Below are 26699 nucleotides of genomic sequence, written 5' to 3' on the forward strand. Positions count from 1 at the left end.
ATACGAGAAAAACTATTACAAAACGTTTAAGGCTGAATTGGTTATTTGTTTAGCCTCAGCAGAAAAAGGAAAAGAAAAACCTCCCTCGAACTGCTCGCCTGCATGTTACAAAGCGAAAGAGGGACAAGGAGTACGGGAGGTTGGACTGAATTCTCTTGTGTCTTTTAATATCTTTTTTTTTTTTTTTTCCCTTTCTGAAAAGCAAAATACTCTCGCTGCAATATTTATGTAAAAAGCCAGTTATGTAACTCTCTCCTGCCTTTCGCTTTTGCTACCTCTCCGGACTGTAAGGCTCCACTGTTTTTCCTCCCGACAGATTGCATTAAGACCTGCAAATCCCGATGAAAGGAAGGAGCAACTGGGTGCCTGCAGCACAGGCTTTAATTTCGAGCCTTTTTAAGGGCTTCAGACTGGAAGACAATGGATCTATTTACGATCTTTTTTTGGCTGCTGGAATTCCTATTGAGTACTTTCCTGTCACAGTGTGCTCTGGAACATCCGTGGCTTCTGCACTGTGCTGTACTCTCCCCCCTTCTTTCTGCTGTTTTTTTCCCCTTCAAACTTCAAATGTATACAGTGGAAGTGTCAGGTCGCTCTTCACTTAACAGCAGCAAGTGCAGAAGCAGAGTAAAATCTTATGTTGCTCTAAACCTTACTTACTCCTTTTTATTGCATTTAAGTGATTGATAGCCATAGAAATCTAGAATTACCTTTAATAAGGATAAGTTGGAATATTTGTAATTGATTTCAGTCAAACGTAAATGAAAAATATATAACCCTGCTAATTGGGGGATTTAAAAAAAAAAAAAAAACACAAGGCAAGGGACTGTACTAAGAACATTTCATACTTTTTGATAAGATTTCAGGAGGAAAATGTGCCTGTATTGCAATCAATTTATTCATAGCTTTATCCTCTGAAGATCTGACCTGTTTGTGGTTGCGAGTATTGTGTTGGGTTTGTTTTCTTTTGCCCTTTGCAAATAGTTCTCTTGTCTGTGCACACATTCTTGGACAGATTCTTCCCTAGTGTAATGCTGCTAATTTTGTTGATATTACATCAGGGTGTATAAGGTCAATTAACAAGTTATAGGGCTTGATTAATGGTTATTTTAAAGTGTTGTCCTGGCAATGTAAAGAAGTCATAAAGTGGGCATAATTTATGTTTGTGCTCACGTCAGGAATCAGAGAGAATAGTTAAAGCTGACATCTTTTGATAATGATTTCTGAGACAAGTTTTGAATGAATAAAGGCTTTCTCAAAACAGGAAGTGGAACATTTTAAGCTGTATAAGTATCTTATGTAAGTATGACGTATTGTAAGTATATTGTATAGGTTACATTTAAGAAAATTGCTGGGCAGTACATAGATCTTCAGAGGGATATGAGAACACCTGAATTCCCTGCCTGGTTCTGAAACCAACTCTTGCTTCAGTTCTGGGCAACTAAAACTGCCTCCATTTCTGTCTCAGTACAAATCTCATAGGAATTATTGTAGATACTTGCTTTGTTGTGCCCTACAGAAGTTTTCTCAAATTATCTTACTAATGTTCATAAGGTGGATTTAAATGCAAAGGCAGAAGGTGTTGAAATAATTTGGAGAGGTTATAAAAGTCATTTACACTTCTGGTCGGTGTTGCCACAAAGACCAAATTGCAGGCACTAACTGTAAATAAATGCTAGATGTTGATCAGAAGAAGACCCTAATTGTCAAAGGATTCTGTCTTATAGGAATACCAGGGCCTTGAAAACTCTGTAGTTGAAAAGATGGAGCTGAATCAACTTATCAGTTGCATTTTATGACATGGTTGTATAAAGTGGAGGTGACTAATCTGCCTTATCTTGACAATCCTTCATCCAGGTGTCCCTAGTAGCTGTCAACCCTTTATAAAATGCTTAGAAGATATGCATGTGATGAGTATGATTTCAACGTATAACTTAATCAAAAGAATGGTCATATGTCTTTGAAAGAAAATTGCTTTCTGCCATTCTTCTCAGAGGTTTATTCTGTAAATTTTTTGTCTGCCCTAATTACAGTAGAAGACTTATTTGAAACAGTTTACAAAACGTGATAACTTTTAGTCGTAGACACGTAGAATTCACTCTTAAAGGCATTTTCAAGCTTTTCAATTATCAAGAAATTTCTTTTTGTACCACTAGGTTCTTTCTGACTTCCCGAGTCTCACGTTCCCAGCTTCAGTTTGTAGGCTTACATGGACTTATAATAAGGCACTATTCTTTCTGAATGGTCCAATGCATACTTAATTATTTTCTGAGTAATTACTAATTAAACAAGATGAAAAGCCATGGCAATACCTGCTGCTAAAAGTTTAGTTATTTATGTGCAATCGAATAGCAACCAGAATTGTGGAACTCTGTTTTCTGCAAAATATAAAATTTGATTTATATTTGTAGGAGAGAGGGTGGCTTGACTTGACCAGACTTCAGACATTCAACCCATGTAGGAAAACTCTGCTTCCATAAATTCATAGACAGAATAGGCAAAAGTGATGGTTCAGGCAGCTTCTGGAATGGGATGCTAATATTCAGTTTTACCGAACAGGATTTCATTTCATAACTTAAGAAAACTGTAGTATTTAGACCTAAACTGTTTGAGTCCTACCACTATATAGATCTATGCCTTATTTTTCTTAAAACCAAGGTCATTATTTTAGAGAAAAGGTTAAACATGAGAACAATGGAGCTAAAAACAGCATCAACAACAACGAGAGCTCTACATTAAATTTATTTTGAGTTTTCATTATTTTTGTTCCCTGACACATGCTTGGTGTTGAGTATATTGGGAGAAAAAGCTAATATGTTTTTGCTATATCCAGCAATGTCCTGACTTAACTACAACCTCTTTGCTTCTTTTATCAATTTTTTTATGCAAGGTTAACCCCTTCTTGTTCTTCAAAATAGATTTTTTTTTTTTGCAAGTCTGACACTTCAGTTTAGATTTATTAGTTTTGTGTCCTACACTGTCAACAATTCCCTGCCAATACAGTCAATACTGTCATGTTTTGTTTTGTTTTGTTTTGTTTTACTTACAGGAATCCCTCAGAGATGATGCCAGAAAGAATACTTGCAGGGTGGTTGTAACAAATGCATCAGACTCTTTTCTCCCATCACAAAACCTTTGTATGCTTGTTTTGCTGTTAAATTTGGTTCAGACAGGTGGGCCTTGACACCTGCAGGGAGTAATCGTTGAAGTCCAGCAATGTGGAGAGGGTCTCAGCATGGGCACAGCGCCTGTGGCAGAGGCTCTTTCGAGAGGTGGACACATGGATGCTCCTTGCTCTCTCCTCTGGACAGTTGTTAATATTTTAGATTAGATATTAGGAGTAAATTCTTTACACAGAGAGTGCTGAGGCTCTTGCAGAGACTGCCAGTAAAATCTGTGGATGACCCATTCTTGGAGGTGTTCAAGGCCAGGTTTGATGGGGCCCTGGGCAGCCTGATCAAGTTGATTGTGTCCCTGCCAACAATAGAGAATTGGAACTAGATCATCTTTAATGTCCCTTCCAACCCATACTGTGATTCTATGATTCTATGATTTTCCTCGTTACGAAACACAATGTGTTCTGTTAGAACTTAATGCCTGTTCAGAGCTAGCCCAGTGAGATAACAGACCATGCTTGGAAAAGGTGTAAATCCTCATTTCATCCTCTGTTTTCATCCCTAGCAATTATTTTCTGCTAGTGTCTAAGGTGGGGAACATGGCAAATGTCTTTTTACCTTACAAATTAGGAAGCTTTAAAAGCTCTCTTTAAGACATGACTCTGAGCCATTTAGAGAAGTTCTTGCAGGGACAAGATGCACCAAGAGTTCATCAGCGTAGGGAGGAGAGAGAGGATTTTTGCCCTGAAGGTTTTGCTGATTTATCTGTGATTTATTTGGGTTAGATGGACTCACTGCATTAACTGTATTGTGAACAAGAGCAAAACAAATGTGGTAAGTTTTGCAATCAAAACAAATAAAAATGTCTTTCATGAAAAGATTTTGTGGAACGATGTTAATAGAAAATGGTGCAAGAAACATCTCTGCCCCTAGATTTGGCTGCATATATTTCTTAAACTTTTTTTTTTTTTTTTTTGCTTAAAGGCTCTATTCAATATCCTGATAGCCTTGTGCTCCTTTTATCACTTTAGAAAAAGATCACAAAGCTTCAACCTCGTCTTCTGGGATATGTCTTTTTGGCTTACAAAGAGTCAATGGCAGCTGAGGCTGGAAATGGTCTGTTCTGCTTGGAGAAAGGGAGGGGCAGGTCCATGATGGTTGTTCGGCCGTTTCTGAGAATCAGCTGCTTTTTCTTTATACTGCAAAGATTAAACAAAGAATGTTAAACATTTCCCAATTTAGCATTTATAATGGAAAGCGGCTGTAGGGCCACAGCTCGCTGTTGCAAGGGCAGGCGTTCATATTTGGAGTTGCTGAAAAAGGCTTTTATTTTCCTTGAAGACTTCTCCATTCCTCTTCCAGCCTGGTTGCAGCACTTTGCAGTCAGGTGGAGGCAGCTTTTAATTTGTTACTTTCATTTAAGTAAGAGCTGATTCACTTTTGGTAATGGAAGTTAGAGCAGCCCAGCTATCTGCAAAGTAGAGGAGGAAGCACTGTATTCCTTTAACTTTTCAAATGTCTGTGATTTTATTTCCCACCAACGGGCAAGCAAAATTGCCTTCCTTAGCTTCTGTTAGTAATAATTGTAGTATTAATGATCTAACATCTTAGCTTCAACTCTTCATCTCAGTTTCTAAAAAAAAAATCTGTTGGCTTTGTTCAGTCATCTTTATAGTTGCATCCAGCTCGGAACCTTTGAAGTAAAACGTCGGAGTTTAATTCTTGAGTGCAGCAGAATGACATTTTTGACCTACTGACAGCACAGCTTTTTCCATAGCATTTCTGTAGTTATTACATGGGGAACTGTGACTTTCTGTTCCTCATAGCAAAGGGAAAGAACTCCCGAGGATGGCTGCAAATGAAAAACAAACAAAACCAAAAAAAGGAGGGGGTGGATTTTGACATGTTAGTGTTAAATATGGTTTTCTTGTTTGAGTTATTTGTCATCCTTTCTTCTTTTGTCTTACTTGAAGAATCCATACTCGAAACAAATACCTACCTCAGGCTTTCTTAGTTGAAGCTGAGGGGAATTCCAGCTTTATGCAAATACATGTTTTACTCTCTCCTGGAGTGAAATAAGTGTTAATAAAGTTAGTTTTTAAGAAAGCAGCTAAAAATGTCCTTCATCTCTCAATTGGACAGATTTCAGAAATTCAGCAGTTTTCTGTCATCACATGTGGATGAAATATAAACATCTCATATAATTAAAACATTTTCAGAAAGAATATTTCTGGTTTCTTTTATAAATTGTAAGCTCTATAAAAATCAGATATCCATTTTCTCTAGCCTGCCTGCAAGTAGATTTTGTCTAAAGAAAATAGCCTTGCACTCAGAGCTCACAAACATTTGTGTATTACTTAGGTATAGACATGAGTAATTCTATTTCCCTCTTATAGTAGCTTAAATAGATTTGTAAATATTTGCTCATCTTTCTGTTTCTTAAGGGAAGCTTTTCAACTTTTTTTTTTTTTTTTTAAATTTGGAATAAGTCAAAGTGATTGCATTTCTTATAGAATGTCGGAATTTTTAGACTGTGCATCTGTTTAAGCATGTGGAGAAAGACAAGACTGAGATCATGTAAGTCATGAAACTAAAGTTGAATAATCCATGCTTTCTTCTCTCACCGTTTTTACAATTTATATCCAAATGCAAGTAATAAACCAAAAAAAAAAAAAAAAAAAAGAAAATCTAGTTTGCATGTATTTTTAAAGTGATTAATGAAAAGCGAAGTTCAAATGAGGCCACAAATCCTGGTGGTGCACAATGGGTTGATTTATTTTGTAAATAGACCATGGATAATTAACCATAAAACAAAACTTTTTTTTTTTTTTTTTTTTTTTTTTGAAACTTGCATAATGACACTGGTTTCTTTTAGTTGCTGCGAGTCACACAGAGGGATAACGACTTATTCACAACTGGTTGCGACTGGTTACAGCCAAGAAAGGAAAAATCCCAGAGCTGTTAGCGGAAAAAGGCCGTTAAAACCCTACTGCACTTGTAGTTGTACAGTGATGCATTTGCAAAAGGCTACAGAGTGGGTGAAGTTGCCCTTGTACGATAACATAAGGAGAAGATATACATGCTCTGATGGTGCTTGCTGTGTTATCCTGTGCTTTGGCTTAAAACACGTTAGCAAAAGACAGCCCTTGCAGCTGGCCTCGTGGTCGGCAACTTTATATTCACATCTAAATAACATTACTTTATGCTGTGTTATAAGCTTCTATGATGGCTATATCCTTACTTCTCTGGCAGTGGGGAAGAGTCCTCCAGATAGTCAAAATAGTCTGTCTTGCTGCCAAATCCCCTTGTGAGCCAGACAGTGATGGTAGTTTTTCGGATATGTGATACAAGAAAACTGCTTGCCCAATGTCCCCCAGATTTGCGTCTTCACATTCTGCAGTCATCTGTGGAAGAGATCTCTCATTCCCAAGAAGGAGGAGGTCCAATTTGTTGTGTGAGCACATTCATTACTAATCAAAACTGCCAGCTGGGGTTATAGCACTGGAGAATGTAAATAAACTGGAGCATGAGATGTTCAGATGACAATATGGCAACTTCTCTGGTGATTTCTATTAGTTGTCCATATTCAAGTTTACTTGTCTTTTGCCAGCTTATTAGAACGATGAGAGAATTTCTGTAGGTAATGGTCAAGTTGTAAGAGATTGGATTCACCACGAAGGCTGTATCTATATGAACACCTTAGGCTGCTTTTACACACCACACTGTGCCTTAAAATTCTTTTGTCCACGTATAATCTTTGAGGTTTGCATGGAGCTGAGATTTGGTTGTGCTGTGTTTCTGTGAAAGTTGGCTATGTGTGCAAATGGGGTGTATTTCACCGTTTAAGGTACTTGCAAAAAGCCCCTTTCATTCACAGCTAGACAGAAGTAGTGAGTAAAAATGCTTAAAATCAGCACAGTTTTACATGTGTTTAATCAGTTTATCATAAGAGTGTTATGTGCCAGTGTTTGCAAGACTTCTGTGTCTTAATCAGTAGGCTTTAGTTCTCTTCTGCAAATAAGGGGTACTTTTTTGTCAGCAAGACAGTGTAGAAACTGAGAAGAGGAGCAGGTCATTAGTGTCATGCTATCATGTGCTATCTCCATGAGCTTAATGTAGATAACAGGGTAAAAGGATTGCACGTGAAATTTTTAGTCTAGATCTCAGATGCAAGACATGACCTTAAATTGGCTCTTTGAACTTCTAACAAGAGAACTCCTGAGTTTCCACTGCATGCTAATACCAGCAACTACAACACATGAGCTGCCACTTCTAATATTTTTTTAGGACGGAAGGTCAGTTTGAAGTAGCACTTAATTTGAGCAAGAGACTCCTGTTTGTGGGTGGGAGTCACACTGCAGGCAACATGAGCATTCTATTTTCAAGTGGCATTGCAGTGAAGACAAGACCCCAAATGTCAGTTAACTCTTCTGTCTTTGGCTTCCACTGAAATCCTTCTGGAAAGGAAGCCAATGAGAGAACACTTTGATAATGTTAAGTGGATGTGATTGTCCTGTGGGCTTTCCCTTGAAACTGTTATTTCTCAGACTTTTACTGATGGAATTTGTAGTGACGTATGGAATCTGCTGCATACTGTTTATAAGTTTCAACTTGGTTTTATTGACTAATTGAATGCTTTTATTTTGTGACAGTCTTTTTCTGTGCTCTACATCATGCCAAAGAGACAGAGGAATGGTGTTGGCATATCATTGTATGAATAGGTCTGTCATTAAATATTTGAAATAGAAACATCTGAAATAGATCTTGCCTGAGAAGAACAATGGGGTAACTAGAGAAAGCCAGTTTTCTCCAAATTCACTTTTGGGGGCTGGAGTATTTTGCAAATGAAAAAAAAAAAAAAAAAAAGAAAGAGAACAAAGAGATCAGGTATTAGCACAGGGTCTCAAAAACATTGAAGCCTCAGAGGCTTGAAGTGAGATACAGAGGAAAGCTGAGAGATGAGAGGGAAGAGGTATGATTAGCAGAGGGAGCTTTCTTTTTCTTCTTTTTTCCTTTTTTCCTTTGTCCTTAAGATCAAGTAAGGGAAAGAGAAGCTGATAATAGGAAAGTGAGAGTCCCTCATTTTGGAAAGGCAATTTGTATAGGAAATTGAAGTTTTTTACCATAATGTTGACCTAAGCCCAAGGACCATCCACTGCTAGTGCTGAAGATGCTGAAGAATGAAGTTGTTTATGGTTATTTTGTGTTTTCTCTGGTCTCTAAATTTTGTGGTTTTGTTTTGCGGAGGTGAAGAGTGAGTGAGTCAGTCATATTCCTGAGGCAGGGCAGCAAGGCTCTGAAATCTTGCTGCTAGGAAGTGGTTACAGGCAGCTTGAGCTGAAGAAACATGCGGGATGAAGGAGAGCATGTTCAATTCATTTCAGACTGTGGAAGCTGTCAGCCCATGGACCCAGTGTGCTGGAGGTACATTCAATAGTCCGCTTGATGTGGGGCAGGGAAAGCTCTGTTAGAGATGTGACAGAAGTAATTGTAGCTCAGGCAGTTGAGCAAGCCTTTGTATTTCTCTCATATGGTAATGACCTGTTTGAAAAGATCTACAATCCAAACTCTCTGTTTTGCCCCTTTGCTGCTCTCTTCCCATGAGCGCTCCCCAGATCTAATACTTGAAATCAAAAAACACAGGAGAGGTAATCCCAACAGTTCTCCCTGAGACTTTCCCTGTCTTTGCTTTGCAAAGTGTGACATCAGTATTCCAGGAGGTAGGTCCAAGTTCAAGTCAGAACTGCTTTCATGGGGGACAAAGTAGTATAGTTGTTTGAATCCTTGGATTTCTGCTCCAAGCACTGCATTTAGCAATAAACTTTATAACAAACAAATTATTTGGTTCTTAATGAGATTCTGTTCGTGTTACAAAAAGCCCTTCACCAAACAGCACAGGGGGCAACCACTTCTCAAAAGCATCTCAACACTGAAAAATATCCAGGGGTTGCCAATCACTGAGAATGATGTCATCATTTCAGGCCAAGCTGTACTTCAGCTCTCTTCTTGTCTTCCTAAGGGACTGCTTTATATGTTGGGGTTCTTGCTGTTGCCTGGTCGAGGGGAAATCCCTGAATTCCTCCTGCTGTAGGCCAAGATTTATCTTGCAGCTTCAATCAACCTTGCACGGCTCTGTGCTATTTTGCTTTTTATTCATTTGTAAATGCATGAGCAGTGAGCAAGAATTGTAGTGGCTGAAGAAAAAGGAATTCCTGGGTACTAAAGATCGTCTTAATTTCAATTATTCTTACATCAAATTTAAAGATACAAGAACAGACCAGAAACAACTAACATTATCCTTAGTTCTAACTCACAATTCTTCTGTAGGACTCTCTGTGACTGTATGCGCCTCTTAATCCTGGTCAGAACTGGTTTTGGTATTTTCCCGAATGGCAATAGTAATTAAGGGTACTTGACCTAACAAGATTTGTGCTAGCAGTTACATAAATGATTGTCTGAGAAAGCCTCTTGCTTTTCATACATCAGTAAGCCCTGCTGGTCTAAGAGTAGACAAGAACAATATACAAGCTAGATTATTAATAATAGTTAGATTGTCACTGATATGCTGATAGAATTTTAAAGTTATTACAAGCTTCTGAGGTGCATTAAAGAGTACTGAAGGACAGGGTTAGAATCAGTTAAAAATATCTGATGGAATTCTCTTCTGAGGGAAATACTTGTATACTTGCTAATAAATAAAAAATAAAAACAAAAAGTAAGGAAGGAAGAAAGAAACAAATACTTCCAAGACTCAATTTATTTTCATTATCTATATTTCCAGATAAAGCTTTTTTTGCATTAGTGAAACAGAAATGCTTGTTTCAAACTTTTCTTTCAAAAATGTATTCTATGTTCTAATATAAAATTTAAATCAAAACTGAAAGCAACAATCAAAACAAAATTATTTTGTCAAAACAAAACATTCAATTGATTGAAATGATTTTTTTTTTATTTTGTTTCATGGGCAATTTTACAGTACACTGTTTAATTCAACTGTGAAACAAAGGCAAATTTCAAAGTCTGTAGCTATCGTGTAAAGCAGAAATGTTGGATTGTGTTTAGAGGAGTAACTCAACAGAACTCTGTTAAACCTATTTAAAAAAAAATCTACAAAATATCTCATTCTATCAAGACAGCAAAGTTTTTTAAATGTATGAGGACCCTTAGACTTCACAGAGGTCATGCATTGGTGTCATTTGGAGCAATGAACTTCAAGTACACCCCGTATTCGTGAGATGTTTTTATTGTTGATTTGACTTTCTAGGGATGTTCATAACATTATGATAACAATCCCATGGATTATGTGAGATTCTGTTATGGGACTTGCTCTCTCTGCAACAGTTGATCAGAATATGTCTCTTCAGTTATATGTAGATCCCCCTTGGAAATATATTGTCTTTCAGTCTGTAAATTGGGAAGCTTTTATTACCTTTTCAGCTCTACTGGCTTCCTTCTCTGTTGAGTGGCTGTGGACCAAATTTTTCAAACTCTGGACTTGGTAAAATTGCTTGCAAAATCCCTGTGTTTTCCTCTACATTCCACTTTCTCATGTAAGATCAGCATACTTAAACACTATAGTTCTTGACCAGTGTCACAATATGTGATGTGCCTCGGAAGCCTATTCCATTAAGTTATGGTTTTCACGAATCTGAAATTCTTCGGAACTGGCCTAAATCCAGCTCAGTGGGAGCACTCTACAAAAGAACAATATGAGTTTAAAGAGGATATTTTTGACTGAGCTTAGGGCTGAGGGTAACGATTAAAAGCAAAGCACATATTTAAGGGTTGCTCTGTTTCTGAAAGACAATTGCACGTGGAATGTGAAGCACCTGACCTTGTCACAACACTGTGAGGACTGCTGTTTTCTGAACAAGGGCAGGCACACTAGCCCACTCACGCAGTACCTCAGTTATTCCGGTGTGGCTTCTTTAAATTTGGATAGATTCTATATCCTATTCTTAAATTTTTGTTTCTGTTTTTTGGGCCTGTTAAGGAATATTTTGTCATACAGAACTGTGGGAATACAAGAAAGACTATTCAGAGCAGAAGCTGTGAAGCAAGATAAACAGCACAGAACACCTGCTTTTAAATAAATATGTGTTCTAGGGACAGCAGTGTAGTTCGTTCAGTATTTCTCAGTCACCAACCAGTGACAAGATAGGCAGGAATATGTGCTTTGTCTAACAGCTGTCTCCTGTAATCATTGGCTATTTTTTAATGCAAGAAAGCATGTAACATGCTATATCGGTAAGCACTGAATTTAGTGTTAAGAAAGCTGATTTAGCCTGTAGAATGTTTTGCACTGCTCTTGGACACGAAGAGCTGGAATATTGAGTGTAAAGGCTTTTAAAAGTGTAAAAACAAAAGCTCCACCACTCCAAAGATCTCTAGATTATTATTTTTTAAGTTTATGTTGCAGACATGCTCTCAATATTTCCTGCAAGCTAGTAGAGCATTGCATATCAAAAAGATAAGAATGTAAGCAGTAAAATATCCCAAGCAAACAGAAAGCATCTGTAGGTCTTGCTTAGTGGATTAATGTTATTGGGATGGTTCTTTTTAGCTTAACATACCATTAATGCTTTGCAAACTTATATATACGTGCTGAGGGTTGTTCAGGAGTTCCCTTATAATGGTTACATTCAACTTCTGCACAGCGCCTGGGTGCTTGCAGACATGTAAGAGGACAGGAAAGGTACACAAGAAACTGTTAGACCGTGCAGGATCTGGTCTACCAGCTTTAGTCACAGGAGAACATAGTGTGCTATAAACAGGATGTAAAGAAATATTTGTAAAGGTACTTGGTGAAATCCTGGGATGCAACTGGAGTGTTTATTAGCTGTTGTCCTAGGATTGATGGTCCATGTCCCTTTGTTGTGCTGCTCTCTTTAATAAATAACACACCAGACTCAGAGGTATGATTTAACTGGAAAGATTTGTATCATTAAAAACTTGTAACAGATGTAGAGAGAAAGCTATTCTGCCTCCCCTTCTTTTTCAGTGCCTTTTCTTTCCCCCACTGTGATAGCTGAATGCTAACACATCTCTCTAAGCTTTCTCTTCTAGCCTACTATTTACTTGCCAGTCTGTCTTCAGAAAGTCAGTCGTTTCTGTGGTGTACAGGACAGAATACTGAGGGGTGTGGACAAGGAAGTGTAGTCACTTGAATAAATTCTCTCTTGCATTGTGAGTTTGGAGATTTCCTGATGTGCTCAAGTACTCCTTCCATCCTGTCTAGAGGTATGCTTTTTCTGGACAATTGAGATTGTAAGCATTAATCTAAAAGAGTTCCCAACTGGAGGATGTTGCCACTGTTACTGGAGCCCTCCTAAGAAGACAGGCTTCCTTTCAGAATCAAATCTTTAGGTTTGTGCAGTCTTCTAGAAGTCTTGACAATCTGATGTCACTAGAGATTCTATTTCTCATAGCATTGCTTCCAGTGATAGTTCCTAGGCAAGAAGGATGAGTTTTTCCCAGTATGGCTCCCACAAAGCAATTAGCAGTACGGTAAACATGGAATTGATTTAACCTGTCTCTGCTGTGTAATTCAAGTTCATTTTGGATTCCCTTTTCAGATCCAACTGTTTTGTAACACTGTGGTATGAAAAATGGCTGATTTCTGTGTCTGTTCTGTACAAATTGTACAGTATGTTCTTAAATTCTTTCTTCTATAGCAGTTTGTAAAGCGTTTTCATTTCCATAGCCTTCTACTATTTAGCATGAAATCAATTTAGGATTAGGGTCCTTTGGTAAGGAGAAGTCCTTCGTTCATTCTTTTGTATGAGAATTTAGGATTCTTATGCTTTAGCATATGAAACTACCATGCTTATGGAGAAATCTTGATTCAGATTTGCTGTTATGTGGGGCACATAAGAGATTGTGAAATATCTTTGAAGCTGAAACAATAGGAAGCTGCTTACCTCATGATTTAATAAGATAAAATAAGGTCATGAAAAAAGTCACGTTTGCAAATTCAGCAATAGAGTTGAATGAATTATTATCAAAAAGTAATTTGGTTGCCAAATATAGCATTATTATCCAATCAAATATCCACAAGTTGATCAGTCTCTTTGATTCAGGAATCACTGGAATTTATTTGATGGCTACCTTCAACATTTGTATTCTATAGACTCTCTGTCAGTGAAGGTGGAAGAGAGATGGCTGTGGTTTTAATGCTATTTAGCAAAAGCCTATTCTGCAATTTTCCCCTCTGGCATCTATCTTGTTAATTTAGGAGTCTTTAATTTTGATGAAAGAGGCTAACAACTTTAGCATTCATACAACAAAAGTTAACATTTAGCATACAGGAAATTTCATACAGGTTCACTGTGGCAAGACGTTGGAGCTTGATGATCCTTGAGGTCCCTTCCAACACAAGCCACTCTATGATTCTATGATTCCCGAATTCTCATGCATCCTTCACATTAGATTTATATTATTAACCCTATGATTGAAATGGTGGAAAGAACAAACAAACAAAAAGGTTAGAACAGGCTTAGTGCTGCATGAGTGAGATGGGGAACAGGATGTTCCATGAGTGCATTGGCTTAGAAGACCAGAATGAAGCTCAGTGCGCATGTAAATAGAAACATGTCAGAAGCTGCTGCAGGTGGTGCTGTATTTGGAAAGGCAGTGTGGCACCTGTTCACTTTCCAGCCATCATGTAGTAGAAGAAAGGTGCCACGCTGCAGACCTCTGTTACTGTGTTTGCTTCCCTACCTCTGTCCCCAAGAGGTTTGGAATAGGTACTGACAAGTGCATGTGGCAGTCATTGTTTTTGACTATGCTTCAGCATGTCCTACTGACTTTAAAGAGCCAAAATTTGGCCCTCTGTAAGTTAACCAACATACACAAAGAACTCTCAGTTAAAGGGCTGGGAACAAAACTTAGTTCCTACTTTCCTGCCTATTAATTCAGTACATATCTAATTTGAAATCTGTTTATTACATACACTTGCGTGCATAGTCCTTGGCACATGTGCTTCTTGCCATTATGGGGCAGATCCCATAGATTTTCTGCGTCATTAATAGAGAGAGCCAGTCATTTAAAAAAAAAGGAAATCTTATTTGCCTGAGTCGTTAAGATTTTTTCTCACAGTTCTGCCTGTGGCGCCTGTCACTAGCAGTCAAATAAGGACAATTTTACCATTCTCTCCTGCTGCTCTAATTTTTTTTTTCAGTGCCAGTACATGTATTTGTTATTCTTTATAACTCCCTTTGAAGTTGGGAATCCAAGGGGAATCTAAAACCGACCAGATGTTTCTGCTGCTGGAGACACAGAAAGACAGCAAGGATTAACTTTAACTGAAACTTAGCACTCTACAAAGCCCATTACAGTTAGAATATTCTTCTTCGGGTAGATTTATTTATTATTTATATTTGCACTTGCCATCCTGGGTAGGTGATACCTCAAGTCATCTTGCCCGGGAGGAAAATGGATGATTTATCCAAATAAACAGTGTATCAGCAGCTGTCTGCGTTGATTTCCCTTATGGGGTTTCAGTTCCATTACACTGCATATTTCCCACCCACACTCTCCATCCAGCATTTCATGTTGAGGAAAATCATTCCCATCTCTTTAGCTCCAGAGGACAGACGTGTGGAAGCATCCAGCGGGAGGGCAGTGTCACTCGTGTGTGGGGACAGGTGGTACATGTGGGAAGGTACCGGCTGGAAAGCAGCACTATGTTTTAGTTCCTTCTCGCTGTTGGAAGGTGGGAGAAGGGAATGGAAGCAGGCACAGGAGAGTGGCTGTGGGAAGAATGGAATAAGTTAACTTCTTAGATGGGAGGCAGAAGGATCTCTCGTGTGAGGAGGCACAGGAAGAAATACTTTTATTGACCTCTGAATGCCATTGGATGCTTCTGAAGGTGCAAGACGAAAGGAAAAAAAAATTTAAACAGTCTGTGATATTAAATATGTTATGAATTCTTACAAGGTGTCCATGTCCAAGTTCTGCCACTGGCAGATTCTACTGGTCTGTGCCTGCAGTCATGGAAATAGCATAGTCAGACTTTGTGGAGGTTAGGATGGTAGCAGCAAAGAGAGCATGGCTTTGGTCTCTCTGCTAGGCACTACACTTCAGATCCACCTCCAGATTTCAAAAACACTCCAGATTTCTGGAGAACTTTGTTGCCAAGTTATCTCGTATGAGTTTATGGGACTGACCGTCCCTCTGCCTCTATGTATGTGACTTTGGAGCACAGTGACCGTTTTCAGCCAAGTATGAAAGAAAGATAATTCATTTTCTACAAAATGGATATCAAAAGAGAGGAAGAAAACTCAAACTAGTGCTCCTGCTGAGGGAAAGAATAGCAGAACTTATCAGTGGAGCAAGCCTAGGAAGAACAGCTGGCTGGCCAGCACATGCCTTGCTCCTGAGCAGTCACAGCACGTTGTCTTTTGCTCACTGGGAACTTTATCTTTCTTGTGGGAGAGGAGAGCTGCAATAATTGTTCTCATGTTGTGTAGAGCTTGCAAGCTCCAATCAGGAATCTGTAGGAAGAGAGGCTTTGTTAGTATTTCTTTCATGTTTCAGCTGTTCTGTTTTCGTTACAGTCCAGCTCTCCTTTTTGCTGGTAAGTCAAGGCACATCTCAGGCGTTTTCACATTTCTCTGTTCTGTGGGGTTACATCTTTTCCCTGCTTTTCTCTGTGTAGATTGACTGTGTTGTTTCACAGTAACCATCAGGTCTCGATGTTGCAGCCACCATAATTGAGAAATAGTGTTGGGCTCTGCCGAAGTTACTCTTTAATTGGCCAGATGGATTGCTAATGCCTTCACCGAGGCACTGCCCTCCATCATTAGCCGTTGGATTTGCTTCCTAATATTCCAGGGTCCTAATTTGTTTTCAAACAGGGAAATCAGAACCTTGGTAATTATATAGAACCTCCTAATAAACATCAGGTGAAAAAAAATGTACAATAACAAGCACTTTTCAGAACAGCAAAAGGATGTAGAATTCAGATTTGCCAGTGACTCCACGTACTTAAAGCTACTTTTTCCGATTTTAAAATATTAAAAAAAAAAAAATATCAAGCCATAGAAACACGGGGTGATTTGGAGTGTTCTGTTTGTTTCTGAGGAAAGATAAAAAGAAAATAATCACATTTTCACTTTTTATTCTTAAAATCTGAGTTCCCAGCTTTATATTAAAGGAATGCAAGTTAAAAATCATGGAATTTGGGTTCTACATATTTTCTCTTCTGTATTTTTTTGTAAAGGCATCGAGGTAGATGGTATGAAAGGCATTTATATTGGTCTCTCTGCTGATGAAGCTTAACCTAATAATCCAGGACTTGGATCTGGCTGCTTCGATAAAAACACTTTCTGAGAGATTTTTCCATTCAACAAACAAGGAGAAGTTGTATAATTGACGACATCAGAAATTAGTATCCTGCCAGGACTACATTTCTTTGCATCTTATTACTTAGAACAAAAAAAATAGTATATATTCATTCTGAATTTTCAATATTTTTTTCCTAAATTAACCCAAAGACAAAGTGGAAAGGTCTATCACAGGATTGTGAGAGAATGGGGAAAGTCCCAGTTACTTGCCAGTTATTACTTTGTCCTAGTTTAAGCACTTGACTTGCTTCTGGTGATTGCTCCATTTTCTTGTTTTTTATAGCATACCTGATACTTTGAAATCTGCAGACATAGCTCAGTCTTTGAAAGGAAGAAATCCTCGCTCTGAAAATGCCAAATTAAGCTGTGATTCAGAATTCCCCTTAATTGTTAGCAACTTCATGTACAGAAAAAACCACCACTCTTCTGGGGTTGTCCTCCATTCAGCTTTAGTCTAAACTTCTTCTTCTATCCTCTGCCCACTTTATGATGAGACCTGAAATGAACAAAGCCAACATAAAAGAAAATAACATAGTTCGTGTCTAAAATTTGGAGTTCAGATCTGTGTGGATTCCTCCCCTGCATTTTGATATTTCTGTATGTATGTGTAAGACATTGCATTTAAAATATATACAGAAAACTATGCCTAAGAAGTGTATACCTTGTAAACATTTTCCTGTGTATATTTTGAAGGAATGGAAAGGAAGGCAGAGGTGTGGATTTTAAAAACGTTTTTATGCTTTCATCATACATCCACAGTCCATTTAAGACTGTTCTCATTAAACATAGGTACTCAGATACAGCATAGAAGTTAGCAAATAATTGAACAGATCCTGCTGAATTGTGATGTTAACGCTCCAAGACAGCCCATCCATGTGGATCTGAAGGAATCTTGCTTACTTTTGCCAATTTGTGGTTTGTTTGTTTTTTTTAGCTGCTATAGAGTGGCTTAAAAATTACTTCTTGTGTCTTTTAGAATGGTATTCTTCCATAGAGTAGCACTGCAAGGGAAAGTACATGGTGGAAAGGATTTACTGTGGAAGTGGCAGGTGCAAAGGTATGGCTTACCTATTGTCTGTGGCATATTGTCTTGTAAAGTCAAACAGGAATCCCTTTTCATCTCTTGCAGTTGGGTATTAGAATGTATGCAATGAGTCCAAACCAACCAGGAGCCAGAGAGCAGATTGCATATCTGACTGTGAAAGTCACCATCAGACCAAGAGCTCAATCAAGCCTGTTGTAAAAGCATCTAGTTTCTCAGAAGTAGGACTGGACTTATTTTCTGCCCAGAATGCTCATTTAGGGAGAGAGGATTAGATAGCCCATAATACTGCTGCGGATACTCTCAAACACCAAGCAATTACAAGTGCTGCCTGCTGTACTCACTCTCTGAAGGTGCCAAGTATGTGAATGAGGTGGGGTCATGGACACAGCCTCAGTCTCCCCAGACCAGCTGAATTATCCCAGCAAAGTAGTCCAGACCTCAGTGGAACATGTTCTTGTCTGATTCATATAGTTTTGTGTTCTGATGGACGTGGAATCAGAGGAATTACGCCTCCTGTGATCTCTTCCTCAGTGTTCCTCCTTCCCTCGTGATTTAACAGCTGTCTTGCAGCTGTGGTTCTTAGATCTACCGTTCTTAGATGTGCACTTTGCCCCATGGCCTCTTTCATCCTCCCTTCTCAGAGCCCTGGTCAGACTCCTACTAGCTGTTGCTTTGTATCTGCCCTCAGACTGCTGGTGCTGATGTTCTGACAGCCTACCCAAATCCTTCTTTGCTCAGAGGAAATAATAACTCTCATTCAGTTGCTTTCTTAGCATTTATTGTGACATCCAAAGACAAATGCAAACTCATCTCTAGAATCATTATTCTCTTTGAAGAACAACGGATTGTCAGGGGAGGCATTTTTTTTGTGAGGATTCACTTAGAAGTTCTGTCCCCCAGTGTGGTTCTCCAGCTGCCCCTGTCATATCCTCAGTTGTTGTTTATCCAACTTTTAATAATTTCCTTTTCATGCTAGAAAGGCCCACATAATTTTCTCTGTGTGTGCATGTATTTGTATTTACTTCATGCTTTATATCCTTAAATTCATAACATATAAAATATATAGAAAAAACATCCATTGCCCAAGATAAATGTGTTACGTATGCATAAATTTTACATGCATATATAATTTCATAAAATGCATATGGATGTTGTGTGCTTACATTTTAAGTGCACTATTGCAGTCTTTCAGGTATCTTAATCACCTCACATCACAACTAATTCCTGGAAGAAACATACTGATACATGAATAGCTACACTATGCCTTATTTCTATGCAGAAATGAATTGAGAGAATACTTCTTTGTACTACTGAAAGAAATGAAGACTAAATATTGTTTCTCGTACTCAAAAGAGAGAATGTCACTTAGTACGTTAGTGGCAGCATTACTTGCTACACCTGGGCATCAGCAATTTATGAAGGTATGTTTTCAAGATCACCAAAGTTACCTTGAGGTTCCTCTCTAATGCTGGACTGGCTTTGATTAATGCATTCTTATTTTGACTAATCTCCATTTCCAGTAAAAATGGGAGTTCAGGCCTGGATTGGAACCAGCCCAGGGTGGCCTGAAAATCCCTAGCTTAATTTGTTCTATTAACATAAGCTTTCACCTAAAAGTGTTAAGATGAGATCAGCACAAGCTTGCCATTGCAGAAGCGTGTGCAAATACGAGGGTGGAAAATTGCTCAGAGAAATTGTCATTCAAGTTCTCTGGGTAAGGTAGGAATATTGTTTATTTTCCTCTGAATAACAATAGCACCTTTACTTGTAGCAAAAGAAATGGGAAGAAGCAGCTGAGAGACCATCCTTCCGTTGACTTTTGGTTTGATTGTCTCCAGTGAAGTTAATGTTTAAGTGTTGGCTAGCATTCTCAAAAAAAGGTGATGATTTGCAAATAAAAAGATACAACATTAATGTCGTAATGGGGGTACTGTTGTAATGGTAGGGGTGGAGGAAGCACGGAATAGGGGGGCAAATCAAGAGGGAATATTAGAAATGCAGCCCTTACCCAACAGGAGTGAGTAGTATTTTTACTGAGATCTTTTTTTTTTCAGTTTTTTTGTCCGTAAAAAAAAACTTGCAGCCCACATTTGAGAGAAAACAGTTAAATTGCAAGGTGCTAACCTGAAGCACAGAAGGCCTGGGTTCTTTCCCTTGCTTCACAGCTCTCCAGAGGACCCCAGGGAAGCCATGTGGGCATCACAGTTCTTTCTTCCTCCTGGGGAGGCTGGGGTAGAGGTGCTGGAAGTCAAGCAAAGTCCTGACACTGGGGTGACAGAGGCCTTCCAAGAACTTGATATGGAAACCAAGGCTTGGTCTGAGGAATGGGATTCATTGAACTGAAAGTAGAAAGCACGAATCTGTGCTGGAAAATGATTCCTAGTACAGGGATCTGTGAGTGTGCCACATGCATGCATGGCTGCAAACTGCACACAGCTTTTCTTTCTGTGTTTCTTTTAAGATGTACACAATAGAAGTGTAGTGTAGTGCTGTTTTTCCATCCTGTGTTAAAACAAGGGTAATCTATCGTATTTATAAAATGAGGGTTTTACAGGCATGAAGGACTTCCATCCTGTGTTACAAAAACGTAGGTGAGTTTGGTTCCTTTTTCCTCCTTTTCCCAAGTTTATGTCGTACAAAGAAATTATTAAAGCAGGTGAGAGATATGGAGATTTATCTTTAATCTGCACAGGACTTTAAAACCTTTTTTCACGTCACAACTTATTTAACTACCACTTTAAAGACAAAGAGGAGCTCTGTGGCTGGGAGCTGAGGAATATGAAAGCTTTAGTTGCCTTCCTGTGAGAGGAATATGATAATATTCCCTGACAGAGAAACTATAAGGAACAATTATCCCAAGCTGTGTCTTTCAGACAATGCTGTCAGATTTTCCACTTCCTTGAGCACAGCTGGGCATGTGGTGCCAGGATGAGAAATTCCACAGCGGCTGGAAGCTGAGCACACTGGGTGCAGGGCTGCCCTTCAGCACTGGATTTGGGAGCAGACACTAGAGAGAGGAGGAGGACGACTTTCTCAAGCTGTCAAATTGGAAAGGAAATCCAATTTGGTACTGTAAGGAAGGAGTCTTTCAAAGGTCCCTTCCCAAACTGCTGCTTCTCAAAGAGTTTTATGTTGGGATTCACACTCTTAACATACCTGCACTGCCTTTACAAAACACATGCCACCTACATCCAACCAAGTGTTTGGTTTTGGGCAAACTTTCTGAAAGGCTTGATGTTTTTTTAGCTTGTTTTCTTCTGTACTGCTGGTGCCTGAAGTAAGGTATTGGATGTGGGGATAGTGGTTTGGTTTATTTGTTTTCTGTTACCTTTGTTTTGTTTTATTTTTGTAATTGAAGCACTTGCTCAGTATTAGCTAACTGAGTCTGGGAGCTCTGACAGGTAAGGAAGTGATCCAGGTCAAACTCTGGTGGGCGTTCAAATTAGAGGTCTCTTTGAATGCAGAGTTTCAGTCCCACTTGCTTCACTTGGGTCAGACAACAGTGTTGACTCCATCTCTGACTTTTATGTATGGAGAACAGTGTGTGTGTTAGCTAAACTTCAACTGATAAAGTTGGCTGCCTACAGAGAGGCAAAGGGGTGAAGCGATTCCAAACAAGCAGAGATGGTAAACTCCTGATCTGTTACTGTGTCTCCTGTATACATTAGATTTTGTTTGATGTTCTGTTTGAAATATTAAATGATATAAGCAAATGTTTCATCTTCTCTTTTGATCAGTGTGTGCCGTTCTTGGTAACTTCTCAGGTTTCTAGCTTTTGAAGAGTGGTTTGCTGAATACTTGAGTTAGATAAACTTTGGGACTCTTCTTAGATTACCTTCTTAAATTATCATTTAGATTGCTCGTTACATCAGATTGCTTTGACTTTTATCTGCTGCTTTGTCTTAGTGCTTGGAAGGAATGGTCTCTTTTCTCATTCTTTGTGCAAGTTTTTTCATAGAGCTTTTCCCTGGCCTACCTTTTTAATGTTTTCTAATTTCTCCATTGAAAACTTGGGAATTCTGGATAATTCCCTAGCTAGTAAGACTGCTCAAATAATGGACCACAAAATGTAGGCTGTTAATTATTTTTCTGTGCAATGGCAAAGTAATGTGTGACAACGGAGCTTTTTGGTAACCAGTGAAATCATTTTGGACTTACTGAAGTCTAGGATGATTAGCACTTAAATAACACCATGCTTCTGAGGATATCAAAACACTTTTGTAGCATTTAATGAAGGAGGCCTTCCTTCCAGACCCAAAGGATATGCTTCACTACTTCTAGCTGTCTTCATGGGGAAGAGAGGAAACTCGTTCATGGAGAGGTGAGGGACTAGACAATGTTATAATTAGCAGCTGTATTGCATGACCTGGGTCTCAGTCAAATGCAAACTGAAAGGAACTGCCTTTCAGTCCTTTGTGTCCACCCTACTGGGGCCCACTGTCAGCAGGGAAGTCTTTCAAGAACTGTGGCATTGCTGAAGCTCTCTGCAAGCAGACAGATTGGTCATGCTGGGGGAGAAGACCCTGCTGCCAGCTGGTGTGGTGACAAGAGAGAAGGGAGAACATCTATAAAATCATTTTGTTTTTTTCTAAGGAAGAAGTTTTTTATTCAGAGGGTGATGAGGCTCTGGCATAGGCTGCCCAGAGAGGCTGTGGATGCCCCATCCCCAGAGGCATTCAAGGCCAAGTTGGATGGGGCCCTGGGCATCTTGAGCTGGTGGGTGGCAGCCCTGCCCATGGCAGGGGATTGGAAAGGGGGCTTCAAAGTTCCTTCCGACCCAAGCCATTCTACAGTTCTAAAATAATAGATAGATAGCTGCTTCTAGAGGGAGAGTCTAGATGAGTGCAAGAGTAAAAAAGAGATAGGAAGTGAAAGATTGTGTGTAAGAGAGACTGATCAAGTGATTGAGTGAGCCCAAAGCATGTTGGACAAAGAAGAGAAAGATGTGGAATACTAACATATATTTGCTTCCTGTGTAAACAGCACTATGTAGTATAGTGTAGAGCATTTTGTAGTTTATGTTCAGCTCTGAAAAATCAGGATGTCTAACTGTATTTTCCAACACCTTTGAACTGTACACATGTATTAAATATCACCATGACGTGTCCAAACAGGATTGTTTTATGATAATGGTCAACTTGAAATTTTTACCTTTCATGTGAAAAGAGATGAGGTCCTTGAGTCATGCTGTGGCTAATCATTCTTGCAGTGTAAGAGTACTGTGACGATCTTCTTTGTGTGCTTAGCCTGTCCATGAGATGAAGATATCAGACCCCAGACACTGTGTTAAATTATTTTGTAAATAGGTACCGCTGATTTTCAACTATTTTTGCCTCAGTAATTACAGCAAAAACGTACTCTATCTTGTCTGATTGTAGTGGTAGTTTGGTTTGTTTGTTTTCATTTGTTTATTTTGACTGCAGCAGTATTTTTAAATTCCTGTACTAAGGATATATTTTTAAGTTCAAGAGAGAACCTTCTAGGCAGGTACAGGATTAAATTTGCACGATGGATAGTGACTTATCGCCTTCAGATTCCTTATCACTGGAATTCCTCAAGGCCAGATTGGATAAGGTTTTAAGCAACCTGCTCTAATGGGAGGTGTCCCTGCCCGTGACACAGGTTTGGAACTGAATGATCTTCAAGGTCCCTTCCAACCCAAATCACTCTTCAATTCCGCAACAAAGAGGAGAGGTATACCTGTGTGTGAGTCTCAGGATTGACTTTGCTGTACTAAGCGAGTTTTCTTTTAAATTCAGTGTTCCACACTTAAAAATGGCCTATGAGCAAGGCCAGTATCATCAGACATACATGTTTGGGACATCTAATAATGGTATTACTTGAAAAATGCCTTCACTGTTACAGTTATTTATTCACTTCTTAAACGTACACACTGTTGAAAAGATGTGTAAAACTGTGTGATGATTAACAAGATGATTTTACACATTAATATCAGAATAATCACACCTCATACTTTTAAGGCAGCAACAAAAAGATGCAAAGACATTTTGGAAAAGCATTTTCCTATCTATAATTGTCACTGGTTGCTTTGGCTGAGATGTACATCACGATAACTAGACTTCATATTACTAAAACACGGTTTCTTAAGACATGTCTTCTATGAGATAAGAAAACGAAACACCAACGATATGAAAAACTTGGTTAAATTTTTAAGTCCATTAAACAAATGCTGACATTCAGACCAAGGCCACTGGTTCTCAGCTGTTTGTCCTGTATCCTGGATACGTACAACATGGCAGAGAGGTCGATAACTGGAAAAAGTTAGCCTGATGTTTGGTTCCATGTTGGAACAATGTGTTTATTTAATTATTCCAGTCATAGGAGGATGGTCTTTGGCCTAATTTCATGTTGTCTGTGTAGTACCAAGCAGATTAATGTTGAGCATCTCATCTAAGGGATTCTTCTGCACAACTGTGCTGTGTTTGGTTTGGAATACCAGGCTGCACCACTGCTCTTCAAAGCTGGCTTCAATGCACAGCCATTGCTCCTCTCTGGCTCCTGAGAGGCCTTTCAGATGTGTGCTTTGCATTTGTATGCATTATTTTTACTCTTACTGCAGTTTTCTTTTCAAACAGTAGACAGAGCTGACTCACTGCTGTTGACTCCATGATCTGCTTCCCATTTCAACCTCCACCTGCCCAAAAAGTTTAGTAGTTGGCAGTGTGTCTTCTGGAACTGATGTCTGAGCAGTGAACCATTAAAAAGCAAAATGAAAGGTAAAAGCCTTTTGGTTTGCATAGCAGGAGCTCTAGGGGTGCAAGTGAACACCCATTTTGCTGATCATTGTACCTAGAGTTCTGAGGAAAGAGAAGGAGTTTCTTTCTAAGCAAATACACCTATTGGAAGCCAACAACCTCTCTTCCTTGCTGTATTAGCTGGTAGGATCACAACTGAAAAGTAGCTTTTTGTGTTCTTCATATGACAAATGTTGAAATATCAGGAAGGTACCAAGTAGCTTAGTAAGGAGTGAATGGTGCAGACATATCCATATTTTGGTTTTATCATTGAATCACTGCATGAATTTGATCATTTAATACCTGTGTCTCAGGTTGCAGAAATGCATACTGCAGTCTTCGATGCTACAGTTTATTTCTGTATATTCCAAGAGACCCAGCAGTGCTTTAGGTACCCATGCAGTGTATGCTTCAATAACTTACAGTTTAACTAAATTGTGACTGGTAGAAACTTCATTATGCTAACTTTCCCCATCAAAACCAAATCTCTGTTTTAAGCCTCTGTGAAGCAACAGCACATTTCTGGATCTTGGAAACTCAGATATACTTGAATGAATTTATTAATGAAGTATTCCCTCACAACAAACAGATTTGTGCTCTCCTATAATTAAACAGTACAGCAGTAATACTTCTCACCTTCCTTGTAGAGAAAGTGAAAACAAGCACCATGCAATGCTAGATAGTTTTCTCCAAAATGAATGTTTTCTTGCTTTTGAATACTTAATATTTTCTTCTATGTTAACATATTTTTTTGTTTGATTCAGATGTTCTCCTGAAGAAAGAGCGTTATTCACACATGAAAATCTTAAATGAGACTAACTTGAAACAGAAGTAAAGCTAGCACATCTGTTTTAATATCTCAGAAAGTAAACCAGCTGTGTATATATGACATATACATGCTAGAGTGGATGTTAAATTAGATTTTAAGAATTTGTTTCAGCTTAATAGCCTAAAATGTTATTAGTAACATAGGTAAGGAAATTACTTAATAAAAAATATATGATTTTTAACCTGACAGTGTCCCTCTTAATTAAGTTATGAGATCCTTAGATGAATGATGTTATAAAAGTACAGTGTGTAGCTTCTATTATTTATAACAGAATGCCAAAGAGCTAGCTCATACCGATTAAAGAAAGGAAAATCTCATTGAAATTTGCCATTCTGCGTAAGTGAATGGTGAATATTTCTAGAGAGTTCATAAAGCCTTATCTCAAACATAGCACACATCTAGCTCCTTTTGATGCAGGAATTACACATGTTGGGAAAATAATGGTGATACTATTAAATTAATAACAAGAATGTTCCTAGCAGAATCAGGAATGTGATGAAAAATACAAATATTTCAATTGTGTTGCTTGATGAAATTTGAATTAGAACTGTGAATATCCTCACCTAATTTACAAAGTAGGAATCGCACAGATTTTATTGGTTTATTTATAAGATCTTCAAGTTTTCCTAATAGTCAGCTAATTGAGCTCCCCTGCTAAAGACCCCTGTGGGAATTATTTCCTCCTGCACTAAGCTGGTCCAGGTTGTCTATCCTTCAGCATGGCAAGCAGGATAGAGCCGCAGCTCTTTAATCTTCAGATCTCCTAACGATGACAGCAAAGATTTGGGGTTTTCAAGCTTGACTCTTGACTTGTTGCAGGGCTAAGGAGGGATGATGTATGATCCACAGCAGAGCTGTGCTGGCACAGGGCAGTGCTGAATCATTTCCGTCCTTCATAGCAGGGTGGGACGCGATTCAGCAGGGACTGCAGAATCAAACCCTAGCAACTCACCCAGGATCCCAGCTGCAAGCTAGTCCAGCTCAATTGTACAGTAAAACAGCAGGACCCTTGAGAAAGTTTGTTATCACTTACTTCTCAACTGCTGTTGAGGTCCCCGACCTCAGTTCTTTCTTTGTCTATGGCATGTGTCTTCTGGCTTACAGCACTACAGAGATCCCATGTGGTAAATGGCTTTAAGAGAAGGAAGCATAAGAGAATCAAGATGGTGACTATTCGTTTTGTTGGTGTTTTAATTTTCACCTCTGCTAACTTGTTGTAGCAATTAGGTACTTTGGAAATTAAATTATCTACAGTTTAAGCATGTAAGAAAGCTAAAGTATTGAAATCAATGGTACATTTTTGTTTTGTTTTCTGAGAGGGCTTTTGTGTTCATTTTTATTTTTTTTTCTTTGATGTTAAGTGTTCAAGTCATTGAGATAGAGTTGAGTTGATTAGTATCTCTTAATTTCTCTTTCCATTGCCTACCACTCTCTTTAGGGCTATAAAAATAATATATGGAATTTCAATCAAAATGTATGCGGTATAAGCAGACTACAGAAAAGATCTTGCAATGTATTTGAAACATAGTCTGCTTTCAGAAAACTCCTAAACAACACAAATAATGAAGTAATTCATGTGAAAGGCTTGATTCTGGGAATACAGTTTAA

The 26699-nt window shown here is 38.6% G+C and overlaps 1 protein-coding gene across 17 annotated transcripts in view; it reads left to right on the plus strand.

Moving 5' to 3' along the window:
- ZBTB20 (zinc finger and BTB domain containing 20) overlaps nucleotides 1–26699 on the plus strand; it is a 455562-nt gene that overhangs the window by 212396 nt on the left and 216467 nt on the right. The gene's annotated exons all lie outside the window — the stretch shown is intronic.

This window comes from Meleagris gallopavo, chromosome 1 (assembly GCF_905368555.1).
Source record: "Meleagris gallopavo chromosome 1, MGAL_WU_HG_1.1, whole genome shotgun sequence".
Classification (NCBI taxonomy): Eukaryota; Metazoa; Chordata; class Aves; order Galliformes; family Phasianidae; genus Meleagris; species Meleagris gallopavo.